Source organism: Lissotriton vulgaris, chromosome 6 (genome assembly GCF_964263255.1).
Source record: "Lissotriton vulgaris chromosome 6, aLisVul1.2, whole genome shotgun sequence".
NCBI classification, from domain to species: Eukaryota; Metazoa; Chordata; class Amphibia; order Caudata; family Salamandridae; genus Lissotriton; species Lissotriton vulgaris.
The window spans coordinates 772201914-772222725 of NC_141694.1; the positions used below are offsets into that span (position 1 = coordinate 772201914).

Below are 20812 nucleotides of genomic sequence, written 5' to 3' on the forward strand. Positions count from 1 at the left end.
CAACATTAATCGGTGGCTTCTGGTGCACTCTCTACATCTGCACACGTGTAGATGCCTGGTAACGTGTGTAATGTATACATTCTAGGATTCAGGGTCCGGGTGTTTTTATGCGTGAGTAGGCACCATCCAAGGCAGACTACTTCAGGGAAGCTAACACCTTGGCTAACAAACTAAAAACACGTGGCTACCCACGAAGACTAGTAAAATCTGCATCTAAAAGGGCATGGTACTGCCCACGCGAGGTTCTCCTGACACCCAAGACACGAGATAAAACAGAGAGGATAGCCTGCGTAACCACCTTCTCTCCTGTTTCACACAAAATTCGGAAATCTATCCTCAAACATTGGCCAACGATAAATGCAGGCCCGATAAACTTAGAAAGACCTTTATTTGCTTTTAAGAAAAGCAAGAAGCTGAAGGACCACTTCGTCAAAGCAGCCCTACCGGCCCCCACTCCCAAGGGTACCATAGAATCCAACTGGGGACTACCACCAATCTTGGGACACGTAAGGTGTGGCTGCTGTAATGTATGTGATTTCACGATTGAGGCTCGCAATTTTTGCCATAATGGTGTCGCTGTTGAAATGAAAAGCTTTACCAACTGTAACAGCAGTAATGTCATTTACGCTATACTTTGTCCCTGTTCTAAAATGTATGTGGGCCAAACCACTCAAAAAGTAAAGACTCGCATATGCCAACACAGGAGCCGCAATAGGTGTGGGACTCCGAACGCTCCACTTGTTGAACATTTCTCAGAATTAAACCATACCGCTGATGACATCAAATGGACGATCCTAAAAGCAGTCAAGCTGCCACAAAGAGGAGGCAACTTGGGCCAACTCCTGAATCGAGAGGAATTAAAGACCATAATCCAGTTCAACACAACTCAAGCAGGACTGAACAGAAGCGAGGACTGGACAACACTTTTATAGCAGGACACTTCTGAAAGACATTGCTAATCTGATTTAATGAAAAAGAGTCACCCAACCAGTCACCTAGCCCTCGGTATAGTACAACGTCCGAAAAGACTCATAGTCAATTAACTCCTGTAATGCCTCTAATGTAAATTTTTTATCACCTCACTATGTCACCTGCGACGCCCGCAGCACCCCCTTCTAAATCTTGAGACTAGGATACACCATTGTCTTAGCCCAATGCATAACGTTTTTAAATATCACAATGCACCTGTGCCTAAATGTCACCATTGAATTTTAATATCACATACACGTGCCCCCTTATTTTATAATCACTTGTATCTCACTTGGCCCTTCCACAATTCTAATTTCACGGAAAATGGCCCATCTCCCCTGTCCGTGCATAAAGTGCGCACCACTCCAAGATGGCGGCCAGGATTCATTGAGGCCGTCCTGGGCATCTTCGGGCCCCCGTCACGTGACCACTTGGCTTATTACCAAGATGTCTGCCATTCCCACCCAAGTGCGCTACCGGACCCCATCATCGGTCCGCCTGCATCCAGACATTGATTTAATCCCCGGTAAGTTCCCAGCCCACACGATTGCCCGACGGACGCCACACTAATTGCTTAAATGTAACCACCATTCTACACCTTTTCAGCAGATCCTTGAACTAATCGACCGCGAACCAATGATGGCCATCCTGCCCACGTTACCTTCATACCACGGATACCAATACAGGCTTTAACTCCAATAAGCCTACGGTATGTTCCGCGCCGCTTAGCAAACTACTCCGACCAAGCCCCCTCGCACAAAAATAATTCCCTTATTCCCTCCACAGCATCTTCGTGTCCATTATACCGCGGGTGTACTGACAGGCACACAGCATTTGAGTGTCCACGCTGTGCCAAAAGACTCGACCCCACTATCATTAGACCACGAATACTCCGACTGGTCTCTACTGCAATGAGCCTACGGTATGTTCCGTGTCTCTTAGCTTAATGACTACAATAGTTTCCATGCATAAGGAATTAACGCTTACTCCTTCCACAGCATCTGCTTGCCCATCGTGGCACAGTAAGGAATCAGGCTAGGCGCCCCAACATAGCAATTAGCACGTACCAACCGGCTACGCCCCACCACCCACGCCCTCGATCGCAGCGGAGGTAAACTACCCTCTAGACGAGTGGCATTATCCCAATCCAGTCCCACACTCCCACCTAATGGGTGACCCGTCGGCACCCCGTGCGCCATGAGCCCTTAGTTTAAAAACGAGAATGTGTCACACCATCGGTAGACACTACACTCTCCAGTGCAAATCACGGACCGCACCAAGTTCAAGTTCAGGGATTTGTATAGCGCACTACTCACCCAGAGGGTCTCAAGGCGCTTGGGGAAGGGGGGTTCAATTTTTGTCGAATAGCCAGGTTTTGAGTTCTTTTCTGAAGGAGATGTGGTTTTGAGTAAGGCGGAGGTGAGTGGGGAGTGAGTTCCAGGTCTTGGCCGCCAGGAAGGAGAAGGATCTGCCACCCATGGTGGATTTACGGATGCGCGGGACTGCGGCGAGGGCTTGATTGGACGATCTAAGTTGGCGGGTGGGTGTGTAGAAGGACAGTCGAGTGTTGAGGCATTCGGGTCCTAGTTTGTAGAGGGCATTGTGTGCGTGGGTGAGAAGACGGAATGTAATTCTCTTGTTGACGGGAAGCCAGTGGAGGTCTTTTAGGTGTCCGGTGATGTGATCTTGGCGAGGGATGTCCAATATGAGTCTCGCTGATGCGTTTTGGATGCGTTGGAGTTTTTTCTGTAATTTTGCTGTGATTCCGGCGTATAGTGTGTTACCATAATCCAGTCGACTCGTGACCAGTGCGTGGGTGACAGTCTTTCTTGTTTCGAGGGGGATCCAGCGGAAGATCTTTTTGAGAATACAAAGTACGTTGAAGCAGGAGGATGAGACTGCGTTGACTTGTCTGGACATCGAAAGAGAGGAGTCTAGGATGAAGCCCAGGTTGCTTGCGTGGTCTGTGGGTGTGGGTGCTGTGCCCAGAGCGGAAAGCCACCAAGAGTCGTCCCAGGCAGAGGGGGAGGATCCTAGGATGAGCACCTCTGTTTTGTCTGAGTTGAGTTTTAGGCGGCTATGTTTCATCCATTCGGCTACTTCTTTCATGCCTTCGTGAAGATTGGTTTTGGCGGTGTTAGGGTCTTTGGTGAGGGAAAGGATGAATTGGGTGTCGTCGGCGTAAGAGATGATGTTGAGGTTGTGTTGACGCGCGATGGAGGCGAGTGGACTCATGTAGACGTTGAAGAGGGTGGGACTGAGTGATGATCCTTGTGGTACTCCACAGATGACTTCAGTGGCCTCTGAGATGAATGGGGGAAGTCGGACTCTTTGAGTTCTCCCGGCGAGGAATGAGATGATCCAGTCCAAGGCTTTTCCTTGTATGCCGATGTTGCTGAGGCGTTGTATAAGGGTGCTGTGGCAGACTGTGTCGAAAGCGGCCGAGAGGTCGAGAAGAATGAGGGCCGCTGTTTCTCTGTTATCCAGAAGTGTTCGGATGTCGTCTGTTGCTGCAATGAGGGCGGTTTCGGTGCTGTGTTTGGCTCGAAATCCGGACTGAGAGGGATCGAGGGAGTTTTTGGATTCAAGGAAGGTGGCGAGCTGGCTGTTGACGGCTTTCTCAATGACTTTGGCGGGGAAGGGGAGGAGGGATATGGGTCGGTAGTTTTTAAGTTCGGAGGGGTCTGCTGTGGGTTTCTTCAAGAGGGCGCTGAGTTCGGCGTGTTTCCAGCTTTCTGGGAAAGTGGCAGAGTTGAACGAGCAGTTGATGACATCACGGAGGAGGGGTGTGATGATGGAGTCTGCTTTGTTGAAGATGTGGTGGGGACAGGGGTCGGTTGGCGAGCCAGAGTGGATTGAGTTCATTAGTCGGATGGTGTCTTCGGTGGTGATTGGGTTCCAGGCGCTGAGGTTGTTAGTTGGCGGTGTGGGATCTGAGGGGGGTGGGGAGGGTTGTTCGCCGGGAGTGTTCTCGAAGCTGTTGTGAATGTCAGCAATTATGTTGTAGAAGAAGGAGGATAACGCATCGCAGAGGTCTTGGGAGGGAGTGATGTCGTTAGATGCTGCGGCGGGGTTGGTGAATTCTTTGACGATGTTGAAAAGTTCCTTGCTGTTGTGGGCGTTGTTGTCGAGACGATCCTTGAAAGCTGATTTCTTGGTGGATCGAATCAGTTGGTGGTGTTTGCGGGTGGCCGCCTTGAGGGTGGCCATGTTGTTGGTGGTTGGGTTTTTTTCTCCATGTTTTCTCTAGGGTGCGGCATAGCTTCTTGGTTTTTTTTAGGTCATCATTGAACCAGGGAGCTTTTTTGCTGCATGAATTGATCTGGTGCTTTTTCAGGGGTGCTAATTCGTCAGCGCTGTGGGTGATCCATTGCTTGAGTTTGGTGGCCGCTTGGTTTGGGTCCAATGAGAGGGTGGGAGGGTTTTGGTTGAGTGATGTGAGGAGTTGGTTGGAGGTGATTTTGTTCCAGTTTCTCTGAGGAATAGGTTGTGGGCGGTAGTGGGTCAAGGTGGTTTTGTAGCTGAAGTGAACACAGCTGTGGTCAGTCCAATGGAGAGCTGTGGTGCGGTCGAAGGAAATGTGCTTTCTGGAGGTGAAGATAGGGTCGAGCGTGTGCCCGGCTACATGGGTGGGGGTATCCACAAGTTGTTTGAGTCTGAGATTGCCCAGGTTGTCCAGAAGGGAGTTGGTGTTGCTGTCGTGTTTGTTTTCAAGGTGGAAGTTGAGGTCTCCTAATAGAATGTAGTTCTCGGAGGCGAGGGCATGTGGGCTGACGAAGTCCGTGATGTCATCGCTGAATTGAGTGCGGGTTCCTGGAGGCCTGTAGATGAGGGTGCCTCTAAGTGTGGTCCTAGGGTCGGTGTGGATCTGGAAGTGGAGATGTTCGGCGGTTGCAAGATTATCGTCGGAGCTGGTCGTGATTTTGATGGTGTTCCTGTGGATGATGGCGATGCCTCCTCCTGTTTGGTTGTTGCGGTCTTTTCGGATGATCTTGTAAGCGTCCGGTATGGCTATAGCGATGTCGGGTGCTGATGATGTGTTCATCCATGTTTCTGTAAGGAAGGCGATGTCCGGTGACACAGTGTCGAGTAGGTCCCAGAGTTCAGTTGCGTGTCTTTGGACCGAGCGGGTGTTCAGCAGGATGCACTTCAGGTGGTTAGAGTCGGAGCTATGTTTGGAGGAAGTGGATTTGGTGAGGGTCCTGAAGCAGGTGAACTCGCAGGTGTGACAGACGAATGGGCCGTGGGTACGTCCTGGGGTGGCTTCGCAGCATTGTGGTGTGCGTCCGGGGTTGAGGGCGAGGAGAGTTGCGGCATCATATGTGAATCTAGTGGGCTGGGTACGGCGGGGGGCAGGGGGTCTGGCGCTGGGCGCGGTCCAGGCGCGGACGGGCGTAGACGGGCTTTCCTTTGGCGCACCTTCGGCGCGCATGGGGCGCGACCGCTGCGCGTGAACGCTGCGCGCAGAAGCATCTGTCATAAGTGGATAGTGGAGGGGGCGGGGCGAGGGAGGGTCAGCTGGGAGGCGGGAAGCGGGGTGGAGCTGCAGGCTGGGACAGCACAACAACAACAAGATGGCAGCAATAGCGAAGCCTAAGAGAACGAGGTTGGGGTGGACAGAGGCGCCGGCACAGTCAGGCAGAAATGAGCAAATAAATTAAAACCACCAGCAATTTATGCAACTAGCGTAATGCTAAGGTTTGGCTACATTAAAATCAAAATAAATCGATTTAACAGTTCGAGCGCAGGCACAATCAAATAGCGTAACGCTAAGGTTTGGCTAGATTTTAAAGCACAAGTCAAACGCAGGCACAATCTACGATACCACAGGAGGCCTTGTGAGAGAGCGATGGAGCGTGGGGGAGCGACCGCTGCAGATGGAGGCAGGACGGTCACAGCGCTTACTTGGGAGATGCGATCCTGTACTCTATCGTGGGAGGGAGGGTCAGCTGGGAGGCGGGAAGCGGGGTGGGGCTGCAGGCTGGGACGGCACAACAACAACAAGATGGCAGCAATAGCGAAACCTAAGAGAACGAGGTTGGGGTGGACAGAGGCGCCGGCACAGTCAGGCAGAAATGAGCAAATAAATTAAAACCACCAGCAATTTATGCAACTAGCGTAACGCTAAGGTTTGCGGTTCCCAAGATTGTTTGTACAATGTTGTAAATGCGGATAAGCTGACTTCTCTTATTATTCTTTCTATAACTGATGCAAATTCTGTTATTTCTATTTTCTTTCTCCTGTTTCCTTCCAACAGGCGTGTATACTATTCAAACCAGGCAAATTAACTTTCAAAGTCCTGAAGATGATCCCTCTATAACTTGAGCATGGGATCGAAACGTCGACTCCTTTGAGTAGACATACGTTTAATCAATGTACATCAATGTATGTATGTGTTACTCCAGGAAACACTGGTAATATTGATTCAAAACAGTGACCTGACTGCTCACTCTTTTTGCCTGAAACACCTTTTCCTCCACTACCTTTTCCCTCTATTCTTTCACTTACCTGTTGTACGGTACAGGACTGTGCCTTACTGAAATGAAATGTTTTGTTGCTAAATGTATCTGAACCTTTAATAATTTACCTGATTACTAAATATCCTGTCCGGCTGGACAAGGGATAGAAATATATAGCAGCCTATTGTGGTCTATATAATAATACTGTACGATTTTGCTTAAGCTTATGACCTTTGTCTTCCTTAAACTTAGCTGATACCCATGGTCCATAGCTACCTACTGGGTTCCCCTTGTCCCATAAAAAAAAAATCTGTCAAAGCCAATGGCACTTGCCTAAGTGTGCCCGAGCAGTATACACCGCCGAAAAAGACACCTATGAAGCCATTGCACTTGCTCCAAGCATGCCCAAACAAATTAAAATTGCAACTAGCCCTGACCTAAGCCCTTTACTAAATACAACAGGTCTTCAAAACAGGGCATGCCCTTCCTAGGCTTGACCTAAATAGAAAGTCTCCCTGTCTGTGCAAAACATGTCAATCACAATATAGCTGAGTCTGAAGTCATGACGTAGTAGGGTATAAAGACGTAGACCAATATGAGGACTAAAGTAGCAGGGTTGTCTGTCAGGGCATATGGATTTGCAGCCACCTGATGTTGTTAGCCACCTTAATATATGTATTCACAATGGTTAAACCCATCTTTGTTCCTTTTTAAGCAGCATATGATGGGTGTTTCTTCCCTAGGTTGGTAGCGGGAGGAGAGAGAGACCCACTTCATGTCATCCTATGTGGGTTGTCTTTCCAAGTATTGGTCAGTCATTTTTGTAAAGCTTCTGTTGCATCTTATTTTGCAGTGATGCTCACTTATACAAATGCGTATTTTTTTATGTCATTCGTAAATATGTTGAATTACAGAGGCACCAGGTAAACATATAAATTACATTTTCAGTGTTGTAGTTCATGTGTATTCTAATTTCTCATGTTTTTCTTGTGCCAATGATAATCTATTTCATAGTACTACTCACTGACAGGAGTGTATGTTTGTTTGTGAGTTATGGAATTATGTAGACTGTATTGTTTTCATTGTGGTATTGTTTGCTGTGGAATTGTGTTGTGGAATTATGTAGTACTATATGCTGTAGAATAATGTGTAGGAGCTCATGGTCAGTCAGCCATCTTGCAGCATCAAGAATGCCTTACTAAAATCTATTGAATATAGTGTTGCTGGTGACATGGAATGGTCTAATAATCTATTACAGAGAAAGGGCCTTCTTTAAAAATCTGGGTGCGATATTTCCAGTACAGACTTGGTGTATAGACCATTATAGCCCATGCCATTTGTAATATGGGAAGTGGAATATCAGCTACGTTTGAGACAGAGTGTCCTTCTGCCTGACTCTAAATAAGGGTCAAAATCTTTCATTACTGCTGCAAAATAATTTTTCCCCATTTTCATGATTCTCCATACACATGCTATTGTTTCATAATTGTCAGTTCTTCACCTTATTTATGTCATAGCGTGACAGCTGCATCATGCTGGTGTGTTCTAAACAAGGCGCTGCCTGTCAGTAATTAATGTCGCCATTAGCTCGACTCTCCTCCCCACCCCTCGCCTCCCCAAGTAATCTGTTTGCAACTCCCCCCAACCCCCGTCTTTATCACACACCCCACCCTTGTGCCCCCCTGGTGCCTGCATTGATCACAGGACAGGAGGTTCTGTCTGGCCCTTAATCAATGCTCTTGTGTGTCTAATGAATAATCCACAGGTGAGGGGGTAGCCGAGTCATCAGTGATCCGGGAGAGTTCTGGAAACAATCTCTAGAAAAGGGACTTATTCGAAGGGATCAAGTGATCACAGCATATGCCTGATTTCAATCCAAATGAAAGCATAAGAATAATAACACAATGTTGGTATTAGTTATAAAGCTGCATGATAGCACCGTGCATCAAATGTGGTAACTACTCAGCTCAAATCCACTGAATTTGATTTCAGATGAAACACAAACTACGACCTAAAAGTTCAATATAGAACTTATTTTCAATCGCTCCAGCCCGGTCTTTTTAGGTCTCGCCCTAAGCAACGCGCATGCGTTGCATAGGAGGGGACCTAATGTCATAGGTAGAACTTTTTCAGCAAAGAAGTGCACGCTTTGCATTGCTTGCAATGCAACGCATGCACATTTGGTGATTTCCTTTCGCGGCGCCATATGGTGGCACGCTCCCGAAAGGAAATCACCCATGCCCCTTCCCCCTGCTTGCCACTTTCACTGCCGCGCGGCTTTACTGCCGCACGGTCAATGCTTGTTGCCTTTTGGAGCGAATATTGCGTTGTAAGGTTGCCGTCTTCTTGGGTGCTGACAAGGCGACTGTTCCTCTTTAATATATCCAGAAAAAAAGGAACACATCAGGAACAACTCGTTATCTAATATTTCATAATTAAATACTACCATATGCTGTCTAAGTAGTGTGTGCCCTGGTCCTAAAGTTGCAGAATAGCACCACTGTGTGGCTCGTACCAGCATTTTACATAAAGTGGCCACGCTAAAGCAGCGCTTGGAACACAAAGGCGGACGAGATCGATAGATGGCTTAAAAAAATGTGAAGTTTCAACGAAAAAGCAACGATGCATCTCGATGGATGCCATGCTCTACTGCTGACTGAAGAAACCACACGAGACTGTGTTAATAGAGAATCCAGATGTGGAATCTCTGGAATACGATCCAAGAGACCCCCTCCCCCCAAAAAACTCACTCCAAAGACGAGAGAGAGAGACGACTGCTAAGAACTGGTAATTTGGCGCCTAGTGTGCGGGAGAGCTATGAGCAGGGAAGGTAGAGGAGGGCAGAGGAACTGCGAGGAGGGCGACGGGGGGGGGGCATGTAGTGGTGGTCACCAGGAGCCAGTGGACAGAGAGTGACTGTCATAAGCCTGACTGGTATCAGGCAAGCACTAAGAGGGCTTGGGTCAAGGCCCTCAGCCTGGGTTGAGCGCCGATGATAGCCTCGCTCCTATTTTGTGCGCTAGACTAGAAACCCTCCCCCACAGCCGAGAAGAAGGACATACGTGATACATCTACCATTGTGCTCCAAGTCATGGCATGTAAAAAACAACAACTTTCCTTCCACTACACGTGGAGAGGTTTGCTCTTTGCTCAAGTAATAAAGCAGTAACGTCGAAACAACACGAGGGCTGGTACGAAAAATAGTTACTATCATAATTTGTGCACCCCGTCTCATATAATCGCTTTGCAAATAAATGACAACAAATTCAGAGCTTCCCTGTTAAATTTTTTGGCTTGAATTTATTAAGAAACGTGTGCTATGGTCTCTTACCTTGGCTGTCGTAGACGTTCGGTAGGAGATGCCCACGGCCACACACATAGCTGCCAAGGTTTCAGATTGCATTGTGACATTTTCATAACCTTAGATTAATAATGAGTGACATTTTAATGACTATGAGTGACACTTTTGCGCGAAGTGAATCAAGCAATGAGGACAAGGGACAACCCAAATAACTAAGTATGGCATTGTGGTTTGTGCGGTATACAGTCAAAATCTCAAGTTAAAAATAGAGAATTGCAGTAATATCGAATCAAAAACTATAGAATGGACACAATATCAAATGAACAGAATATAGACAACAAAAATATTGAATTTGAGGTAAGTTAATATCGATTTTTTAATAATATCGATTTTTTTAAAGTGTTTTTTATGTTAGTATATGTGTGAAAAGTGTATATTTATTATATAATTTATTTTGAGTAATTAATTTTATGGTATTAATTTTTGCGTAATATAATTCTGTAGCGGGTTGTGGGTTTATAGGGGAATAGGGTGGGAAGCAATTTAATTATAATTAATTAAATATTTTAATTTATTTATTGGTATTTATTTTGAATTTATTGTTAATTATTTTTTAATTGGTAATTAATTAAAATATAATTGGTAATTCATTTTTATCAATTGATTAATTGATAATTATGTTAATTGTATTAATTTATTTTCTGTAGCGGGTTGTAGGTTTATAGGGTAATAGGGTGGGAAGTAATTTAATTATAATTATTTAAATATTTGAAATTATTTATTGCTATTTATTTTGAATTAATTTTTAATTAATTGTTAATTGGTAATTAATTAAAATATAATTGGTAATTAATTTTTATTGATTGATAATTATGTTAATTGTATTAATTTATTTTCTGTAGCGGGTTGTGGGTTTATAGGGGAATAGGGTGGGAAGTAATTTAATTCTAATCAAAAAAAGTTACAATTCATTTATTGGTATTTATCTTGAATCAATTGTTAATTAATTTTTAATTGGTAATTAATTAAAATATAATTGGTAATTAATTTTCATTAATTGATTAATTGATAATTATGTTAATTTTATTAATTTATTTTCTGTTGCAGGTTGTGGGTTTATAGGGGAATAGGGTGGGAAGTAATTTATTTCTTATTAATTAAATGTTTTAATTTATTTATTGGTATTTATTTTGAATTCATTTTGAATATTTTTTAGTTGTTAATTAATTAATTGTTAATTGGTAAATATTTTGTATTAATAGGTAATTGTTTTTAATAATTAATTTTTATTTGTATTTTTAATTGATTAATTGTTATATTATATTAATTTCTTAATTACTTTTAATTAATTTGTAATTGGCATTAATATTAATTTTTTTTTATTCATATATGAAGTATTTACTTTCCCTACTGTTGCACTCACTGGAGTGGGAATAGTAATTTTTACCCCTACGCTATCCAACGCTTTCCCTACTGTTGCACTCACTGGAGTGGGAACAGTAATTTTTAACCCTACGCTATCCAACGCTTTCCCTACTGTTGCACTCTCTGTAGTAGGAATAGTAATTTTTACTCCTGCGCTATCCAACGCTTTCCCTACTGTTGCACTCACTGGAGTGGGAATAGTAATTTTTACCCTCCTGCTATCCAACACTTTCCCTACTGTTGTACTCCCTGGAGTGGGAATAGTAATTTTTACCCCTACGCTATCCAAATGTAAAAATATTGTATATTTGTTATTAATATTATGTTCATATATATATATATATATATATATATATGTATTAAAAAATGTTTTTTTTTAACTAACATACATTATTTATTAATTTTAAGGTTATTTAAGTATTTTAAGTATGTTTAAGTTAGTAATATTTATTATTTCATTAATTTTCAATTACTTTTAAGACATACATTTTTTTTGATATTTTGACTAACTATTTTTTACAACGAATTTTTTTTGAATCAATATTTTTGTACTTACCTGTTTGGAGATAGGGATGCGATATTTTTGCATTCTATAATTTTTCCTCGATATTTTGGTAAGTCTATATTTGTGTCATTGATATTATTTCAGTGATCCGTTTGTGCTGCTTGTTCTTAGATGCTTAGAATGGACCAGAGCATCCCTTGAGCTTCTGCCTCGTTTGTGTAGCGCATGGGTAGCTCCCATGGGGCTCATTAAGATGACGGGCGGACCCTGTCCGCCCGCCATCCTGTCGGAATTCGGGACCGCCCGCCATTAGGACGGGGGTTCCGTGGGGGGTATTAGGATGTGCCCGCCACAGTGGCGGGAACATCCTGCATTTATAGCATTGTGGCGGGCGGTGCTCTCTGCACCGCCCACCGCAATGTTGTAAATGCATAAATGCATTTGCATAAACAAAGCGGCAGCCTGCTGCTTTGTTTATGCAAATGAAGGGGGATACCACAGGTACCCCCCCCGTGTGCAACCCCCACCCCTCCCTCCCGCAGGGGGCCCCCAGAGTGAAGACCACATGCCTTTCCGTGGCGGCATTGCCGCCACAGAAAGGCATTAGTGAAAAGGCATCCTAATATGACAGGCGGTGTCTGACAGACACCGCCACCATAGAAACCCTTTTCCGCTCCGGTCGCCTTGCAACCGGGGCAGAAAAGTGGCGGACATTCTTTCCGTCCGCCGAGGTCCCCCCCGTCATACTAACATGGCGGGGGGGAAACGAGTGTGGATGTCAGGCGGATTGCCCCCGCCAGGCTGGCGGTGGCTACCGCCAGCTTGGTGGGTCCAATCCGCCCAACATCTTTATGGGCCCCCATGTGTTCAAATGCTCCAGTTCTTCTTAACTGATCTTTTTACAATGTTGGATACTATACTGAAGTTCTTGCAAATCAGCCCGTTCTCTTCATAGAGTCTTGACGTCCTGTCCTGCTGCTTAATTTTCAATGCCGCCGGTTTTGATGCATTTATGTTTTTTAGGGAGTCCTAAAGTAGTGTACAGTTGCAATCTAGGCGAGATAACATAAATAGGCATTTGGGGCAATTGAAGCGTCACTGCATGTCAGACCTTATGAATAGCCTTTCTCAGTTCGAACATTAACAGTGTGTTGTTGTACATAAATTTGAATCTTGCTGCGCACTTACAGGTTTGTTTCCGGGGCTGGCAACATCAAACTTACCAAAGACGGCAATGTGTTACTTCATGAAATGGTTAGTTTCATAATGCCTAAATGTAATCATGTTATCCATTGAGTGTTCGTTCTCATTTCTGTCTTCTCTACTGTGAAGTTGTAGACATAGCCGTATCATTTACATTTGTATTTGGGTAATGCAAGTTTGGGGTACGGGATTTGGATTTGTTGGTTTATACATCTAGTGCAGGAAAATCAATCGGTGTTATGCTGCATGCATTAATTGGTTTCCTGGCTGACAATGAAAATGCAGTGTGTACTTTAGGCTTGTGGGGGTAGGCCATGTATTATTGTGATAAAATGGGATACCAAGATTTTGCTTGAGGTGGGTCCTCAGTTACTTTATTTTATTTTTACTTTTTAATTGTTGGTGCTTGTTGCATGTTGGTTGAAAAATGTTGCGATCCTAGAATAAATGTATGAATGAGGAAGCTCACATGGCTTTTTCAGTGACTATGTAGCAAGTTTCGTTTGTAAATTCTGATTTTTTAAAATCTTATCTGCTTTTGTTCGTTAAGCAAATTCAACACCCCACTGCATCGTTAATAACAAACGTTGACATTAGGATGGCACCACTTCAAATGTGTTGATTATTGGTGAGCTGCTTAAACAGGCTGACATCTATATTTCTGAGGTGTGTTATTGTTTTGTTCAGCTTGAAAAATTGGATATTCACACTCTCTAACACATTTAAAGTGTAGATTAAGGCAAATGTACAGCGCTGTAATCTTAGTCCCTTTATACCTAATGCTTGAGGCACATGTTTGTATTGGGTAACACTTTTCCAGATTGTCCTGACCCCTGCATTTTATACCCCGTTACCAAGGTGACCATCTACTTCATATGCAGTTATTAGTCTTGAATTGTGTGTGTGGTGGAAACTGGTCTTGATGTTTCCTTGTCCACATTTCTACACACAAGTGCAAACGTAGTTTTTTTTTGCCTTGGATTCTTAGCGTGGCTGTATTTCTTTCCTGATTCTGGAGTCATTTGGAAACTTAGGGGCACATTACGATCGCGGACGGACTTGCGTCCGTCCGCGAGCCCTGAGTAGGAGGGAACGTCTGCATGGGCTGCGGCGTTCCCTCCTGTGCAATTAGGATGTGACCGCCACCCTGGCGGTCACATCCTCTAAGTTTAAAATTGCGGCGGGTGCGGCTTCAAGCTGCACCAGCCACAATGTTAAAAATGCATACATTGCATTTGTATGCAGAAAGCGGCAGGCACCGCGCGGTGCCTGCCGATTTTTGCATATAAATGCAGGGGGGTACCATAGGTACCCCCCATGTACACCTCCCACCCCCCCTTCACCCAGGGGGGCCGCTACGGGCCCCGAGGTGAAGATCTGTATGCTTTTCAACGGCGGAGAACCCGCCGCGGAAAAACATTTTTTGCCAGCCATCCTAATATGCCTGGCGGTGTCTGAGAGACACCACCACCATATTAGGGCTTTTCCGCCGCGGTTGTAAGCCAACCGCGGCGGAAAAGCGGCGGACTGAAACCAAGACCCACCAGACATCCTAATGTGGCGGTGGGTCTTTGGTGGGTCCACAGAGGATTTTCCGCATTCTCCGGGCCGGCGGTGGCTTCTGCCGGCCCGGAGGATGCGGAAAATCCTCCATCATAATCAGCCCCTAAATTTTTTTGATATATTTAGCCCTAAAATCTAGGTCTTGTTTAATTTCTTTGTCTGACATTTGCCCAATTTCTTTAGTTTATTGATAACCAAACGCATATAAACACTTCTTACTGGCCACGTTTGCAGCCCCTGAGGGCTACATTATAGTCTTTGTAAGCCACCAAGTGTAAGTCTAATCTTTAATGAGCTATAGGCCTGAGAAACTTGTTCAAGCAAAGGAATCTCGTGTTCTAACGGGACAACATGTCATAACTAGTTTCCTAGTAGTTCTTCTGTGATCACTTCTCCGGGGCCGTTGCAAGTTGATTACTAGAGGTTGGTAGCTGAATCTCTGTTTTCTGGCTTTAAATCTTCAACTTTTATTTCCTTATAGGGCTTGCACCCCAGGGTAGTGACTGAAGGATTTGAAGCTGCAAAATAAAAGGCCCTTGAGGTCCTGGAACAAATCAAGATGACCAAAGAAATGGACCGGGAAACGCTCATTAATGTTTCAAGAACATCCTTGCATACTAAAGTCCATGCTGAATTGGCTGATATCTTAATAGAGGTAAATATTACGTGATTTGGAGTGTGACGCAACAGATAACTTGGCAGGAGAACATCCTGCATTTTAAATCAAGGGTTGGCATTGTGGTTACCAGTAGAGGTTGGTCCGTTATTTGTAAATGGGCAAAGATGTTACATTTTCCAAGTGTTGACTAGTACAAATTGAGTGAACTTAACTTTTATGCATCGGTAACGTCTTTGGGATTCTCTGGGACATTTATCTACATATGGAGGCAGAAGAACCATATTCATTTTAAGCGCCCAATTTGGATTAACAATGAATGGGTCAAAAATCATAGCCTGCCCCCAGTGCAGCCTGGTAGATGTAATAGCTTTCACAAATGAATATTTGCACATAGTGGTTGGGTGGGGATAGGGTGAGCCTTGTACTGGATGCTGTTTTTTCTCACTTTACCTTTAAAACAACTTTCTAACCTATAGAGAAATGTTGCATGGGCAAATTCTGCACTTCTTTTTCAGTAGTTGATGCAGTCAGATACCTTGCTATAGTATGTTTCACTTTTTTTTATTTAAATAACCGCTGACCATTCACATTGGAATGTTGGTAAAGAAAGGTGACTACAATAAGACATACCCAGTCGAGTCCTTCATACTCTCCCTCCTCCCAGTGCTGTGTATCGCAGTAAAGTACTACTTTGCAGTACTGAGCTTAATCACTATACAGCATTTTCACTTCCTCCCCTGTATCTTCGTTGTTTTGGTTGTGCTATTTATGTATGTTACAGTAGTTCTTCATGTAAAATTTCTGGATTGGGTTGGATATTTCGTGGTAGACTGCAGATGATTTGCATGCATTGATCTGTTCACTCTTGCGTCAAGTCTCAACTAGTCCACTCAGAGGGGTAGAATCTTTGTCCCCCATCAGTCCTACCAAATAATATTTTGTGCTTCCAATTTCTTTCTACATAATTAACGATGTGATGGTTTTTAAGCTAGTGAAGTTTACAATTAAATCTTGAACTGCTACCATATCAGGGCTATTGATCTGTGAGGACCAAATCTTGAATTTGTTTTTTGTTTCGGTGAGCTCTTGTGGTTGGGTCAGTGCTCTATGAATCCAGCTAATTTCATTGATAGATTTCTTTTCACCTTTATAGGAAGCTTGAATTAAACTAGCATTGGCAAAGCCAATAGGTCCCATCTTTGTATATAAGTGATGTAGTACAGCTGGCTGGGGCAAAAAATATTTTAAAAGCTATTTTTTTTTTTAATGGGCTGGTAAATATAAAAACAAAGGTGCGCAAAAGTGTTTAAAGAGATGGGCCAGCGGCAATTTGCTGTTTTTACCCCTGCAAGAAAAAGGAACCAGCATTGGTATAGCCAATAGGTCTCGCCTTTAAGACCTTTCAAGTGTTTAGTCATGCAAGAGTTGATGTTGTTGCACCAAGGATATTGTGCTGGATAACTAAACACTTATAAGGTCCCAAAGGCGAGGCCTTTTGGCTATGCCAATGCTTGTCTCTTTTGCAAGCGTTTCAGTATAGCATACGAGGTGACAAATGAACACTGGAGCTGATCATACTCTAGTGTTCTGGTCTTGGGGCAGTGGTCGATAGAGGCCCAACGAGGATTTATGACGTGATAGTCCGGCACTCGAGTCCTTTTAATGAAACTACACTTAGATCCTGGCTATTGTTCCAAGCAAGTACACGTGCGTATTACGGGTAAAGAATGGGGCAGCATGTTTTTAAAAGTAGGGTCGCTTGGGGAGTCCTTGCGAGTAGGCATTCTGTATGTATACGTTCTTGGTTTACACTGTCTTTTAGGGATAAGTGGTTTGAAACTTGATGCTGAAAGAATTATGGAAATTTACTTTTTAATGAATAGGAACGTGGTGATCTTATGGTTGTGGACTCGCAACCAAACCCTGTTCAAAAGTGTTATTGATTTCCAAACGATACGGGCTAGCTATGTGAATGTTACACTTGAATGAAAAAGAATGTTTGAATGAGGAAGAACGCTGTGATTTTGTGGTACTGGGGATTGGCTACTCACCAGTGCGTAGTTATGTGGTGTTTGTTTTCTGATAAGGTACTCTGTGTTTCTGAATCAAACAAGTACACACAATACTGTGAAGTTCGTGTTGGTATCCAAAGATTCCAGTGAGTGATTTTTTTTTACACAATATTTTGTAAATATCTCGCCACATGTGTCAGGGCCTCTGAAATTAGGCACTTTTTTATTTCTCTTTGTCTTCAGCTGCAATATGGTGTTGAAGAGGCCCTATTTGTAAACAATGACTAGTGAGTGGTTTATCTGACCACTAGTGATTTTCTTTTGCCAGGTACTTGTGGGAGCATGGTGGTATGATGTGAAGGTCTCTGTTTATGTCATTTTACACTTGAGTGGTGGTTAGCACTTGGTCTTACATTCTATCCTTTTACTGTCATTAACTCATCCCTGGTAGCGGGTCTTCTGTATGGGGCTAGGAGTAACAACGTTTGTTGCTCCTGATGTCCTTAAATCATATTTTAGACATTTACGGTTACCTGAATGATTGAGCATTGATAGGGTGCGTTAGAATCAGCGATCCTTCCTTCGAAACTCCTGGATGGTAAGAAATGGCTTTCACTCTTTTTTGAATACTATTTTATTGATCGGCTGTGCACCCTATATGACATATTGGGCTAGTCCCCCCTTTCTCCCTTCTCTCACTTCGTTTTTAGAAGGATTTCTACAATGAATAATGGACCAATATGCCTGCTATTATAGTGTTATGATTAACAAAGAAAGTGTTCTGTATCCTCTCTGTGTTTAAATAACTTACTTTACACATTCAGGTATGTGGTAAGTTTTTTTATGAATCTTTTGTTTGTTGCTTCTGTTATGGTCTTGGATGCAAACAAAGTTTTACAAATGTTTTTCATGTCTGTCATGCTTTTTCTTTGATGTACAAAAATGATTTTAAAATGTTTTTATGGTCATTATGTAATTTTACTTGTGGAGGTGTATATAATTTTAGTTCATATTATTTATTTATTTTTGCAGAGTTTTATATAGCGCAAACTTGACCCGAATCGGGTATCAGAGCGCTTACATAGCACCAGTTACGTTACATGCGGACACACATAATTTTTTTTTTGTTAGGCACAGGGAGATTAAGGGCTAGGTGTAGATAATCACATTTTACCGATTCCTAAATACCGAATTTTACCGATTCGTATTTAGGAATCGGTAAATGTGATGTAAGTAATAGATCGGTAGAATTTACCGATTCGGTAATATTTCTTATGTATGTGCGCCCCATGTGCACACATGCACGATTCAGGGGTGCAACTGGGTGTCAATGTGACACCCTGACACCCTTGAATATGCTCCCGCTATTACCGATTCGGTAATACCGATTCGGTAATAAGAAAAAGCTTCCCATTCATTCCTATGGGCCTGGAGGCCCATAGGAATGAATGGGAAGCCATTCACTATTACCGATTCGGTATTTACTGAATCGGTAATAGTGGGAGCATATTCAAGGGTGGCAGGGTGTCACTTTGACACCCTGTTGCACCTCTGAATCGTGCATGTGTGCACATGTGGCGCACATATATGCCCTAAGGGCATGTATGTCTGCCACATGGAAACTTGAAAAAAGCAAATTATTGCTTTTTTAAATGTATTCTGTATTTACCACCAACTTGCAGTTGGTGGTAAATAACGAATCCTTAAAGCAAAAATGCACTCACTTGAGTGCCACCTACATAGGTTTTAAGGATTCTGTAATTTACCGATTCCTTAAAATAAGGAATCAGTATTTTACCAATTCCATAAAATAAGGAATCAGTAAATTACTGAATCCTTAAAACCTGCCTCCTACATTAGAGAGGACTAAATACCGGTTGGTAAAGGGAAAATTACTGATTTTCGGCCGTTCCCGACCGGTATTTAGCCACCTACATCTAGCCCTAAGTGATTTGCCCAGAATCACAGGAGGTTCTAGCGTCATTACCGAGACTCAAACCCAGTTCCCCAGGTCGAGTTCTTCATATGTAATTGATGTTTTTTGTATTTGTGGAGGTGTATATAATTTTAGTTAACATTAGTTTATTTGTCTTTGGTTTGTCTTCTAGCTGAATCTTTTTGTGTGTGAAAATCTGTGTCGTGACTTGAAAAGTGCAGTCTGTGAAGCACCCTGATGCCAGAGTCACTTAATTCAAGTAATGCAAGTATTGGTAGTGGTTACTTAAGCTGATTTGCATATGGCCAAGTCTGAACTGGGGTGGTGTGGAGTGCAAAAAAATGATGGATTTAGGCCCAGATCTCTGTATTGGGGTGAATGTATGACATTGTTCTGCATTCTGTCCATCAACTGTGTTTTTTACTTAAGCTGTCTCACAATCATTTACATGTCAATAGGAAAAGTTGCTAGCAGACAAATTATCAATTGATAAACTTAACCTCCATCAGTCCCTTAAGGTTGAGCTTCCTTGTTTTGCAACAATTTCAGGCAGTGCATTGCATAATAACCAGCTTTTCCACAGTACAAGCAGAGAGCAGCCTCCACTGCCTTTCATTCTCTATGGTGACTCAATTAATCAGTAGCTTTTTTGAATCAACAAAGTTAGGAGCACGTCACTCAAGATCAGCTCTATTCAAATAAATGTTTCTCATTTTACATAACAACAAATTGTAGATTAAAGGCAACAGCAACATAAAATATCTAGCCTTGAGAATTATTTAATAAACCAATGTCCACATGTTAATCATTTCATACATTAATTTGAGTTATATAGCAAAAGTTACCCCAATGGAGCGTGCAGATAGAAAAAGAAGTAGAAAAAAGTGTGTGCAATTGAGAAGGAAAGGAATTCACAGAAAAATATTGTGACAAAATATATTCATTGATGATTGACTAAACAGCAGACGACAAATCAATTGACCGTACTGTTCAACCTGGCCATGGTGAGACACCATTTCTTTACAAGTATTAATAAATGTTCATGACTCCTGAGTGTCAAAAATGTCCGCACATCAATATACAGAAAAACAAAAAAGGGGTCCAGGTCAGCGGCGGTTTTCTTTCAAGGGCGGCGGGGCTCCGCCCTCCCTATCGACTCGGCCGGCATAGCAAGCAAGGGATTTAAAATGCTAAGTAGCAGCAATGTTACTTAGCATTTTGAATCAGAACCGGAACCGCACTGCCGATCAAAGCCCCGGACCTGGCCATCTGTCATCTGACCTGCTGCCTGCCTGCCATTAGGACGCACTTCAGCGAGCGTCACTGCAGCAGCAGGCAGGCCAGGCAGGAAATGGAGGCAGCGTGTGGGGTGATTTGTGACACATGCTCTTTGCGCATGTGTCACAAGTTAATGCTAACGACTGACTCACTGCCGGAGTGTAAACACCGGGCGCATTAGGTGCCAGCCCGGTAGTATAAAGAATGGCCCTTTTGGGGCCCGCCCAGAAATGACGCAAAGCAGCCTCATAAATTTACAGCAGCCTCGGGCGGGTACAGTGTAAGCCCGAGGCTCAGGCTGCATTGAAGTCTATGTACATGAAGTCTGGGGCATGATGACGAGTACACCCTCACCCCACCCTTTGATCAGTCGTCACTGGAAGGGGTGGGGTCATGCATAACTGACCCCAGCATTCTAAAAACGACTCATTTGGGAAAGGTCATTTTTTAAATTACAATATTCATTACACTGAATGATTATTGTATATAAACTTTTAACTTTATTTTAAAAAAAAAGCGCTGTAAGCATTTTATTTATGTCA

At 43.3% G+C, this 20812-nt stretch overlaps 1 protein-coding gene and 1 non-coding gene across 5 annotated transcripts in view; one reads left to right on the forward strand and one right to left on the reverse strand.

Moving 5' to 3' along the window:
• The window catches only part of LOC147707961 (amine sulfotransferase-like), a 571190-nt gene that overhangs the window by 332893 nt on the left and 217485 nt on the right, over positions 1–20812 (reverse strand). The window lies entirely within an intron of this gene.
• On the forward strand, positions 15530–15664 carry LOC147707962 (small nucleolar RNA SNORA15). The gene has a single exon (XR_015296856.1). It is a non-coding gene; the product is annotated as a small nucleolar RNA SNORA15 (small nucleolar RNA).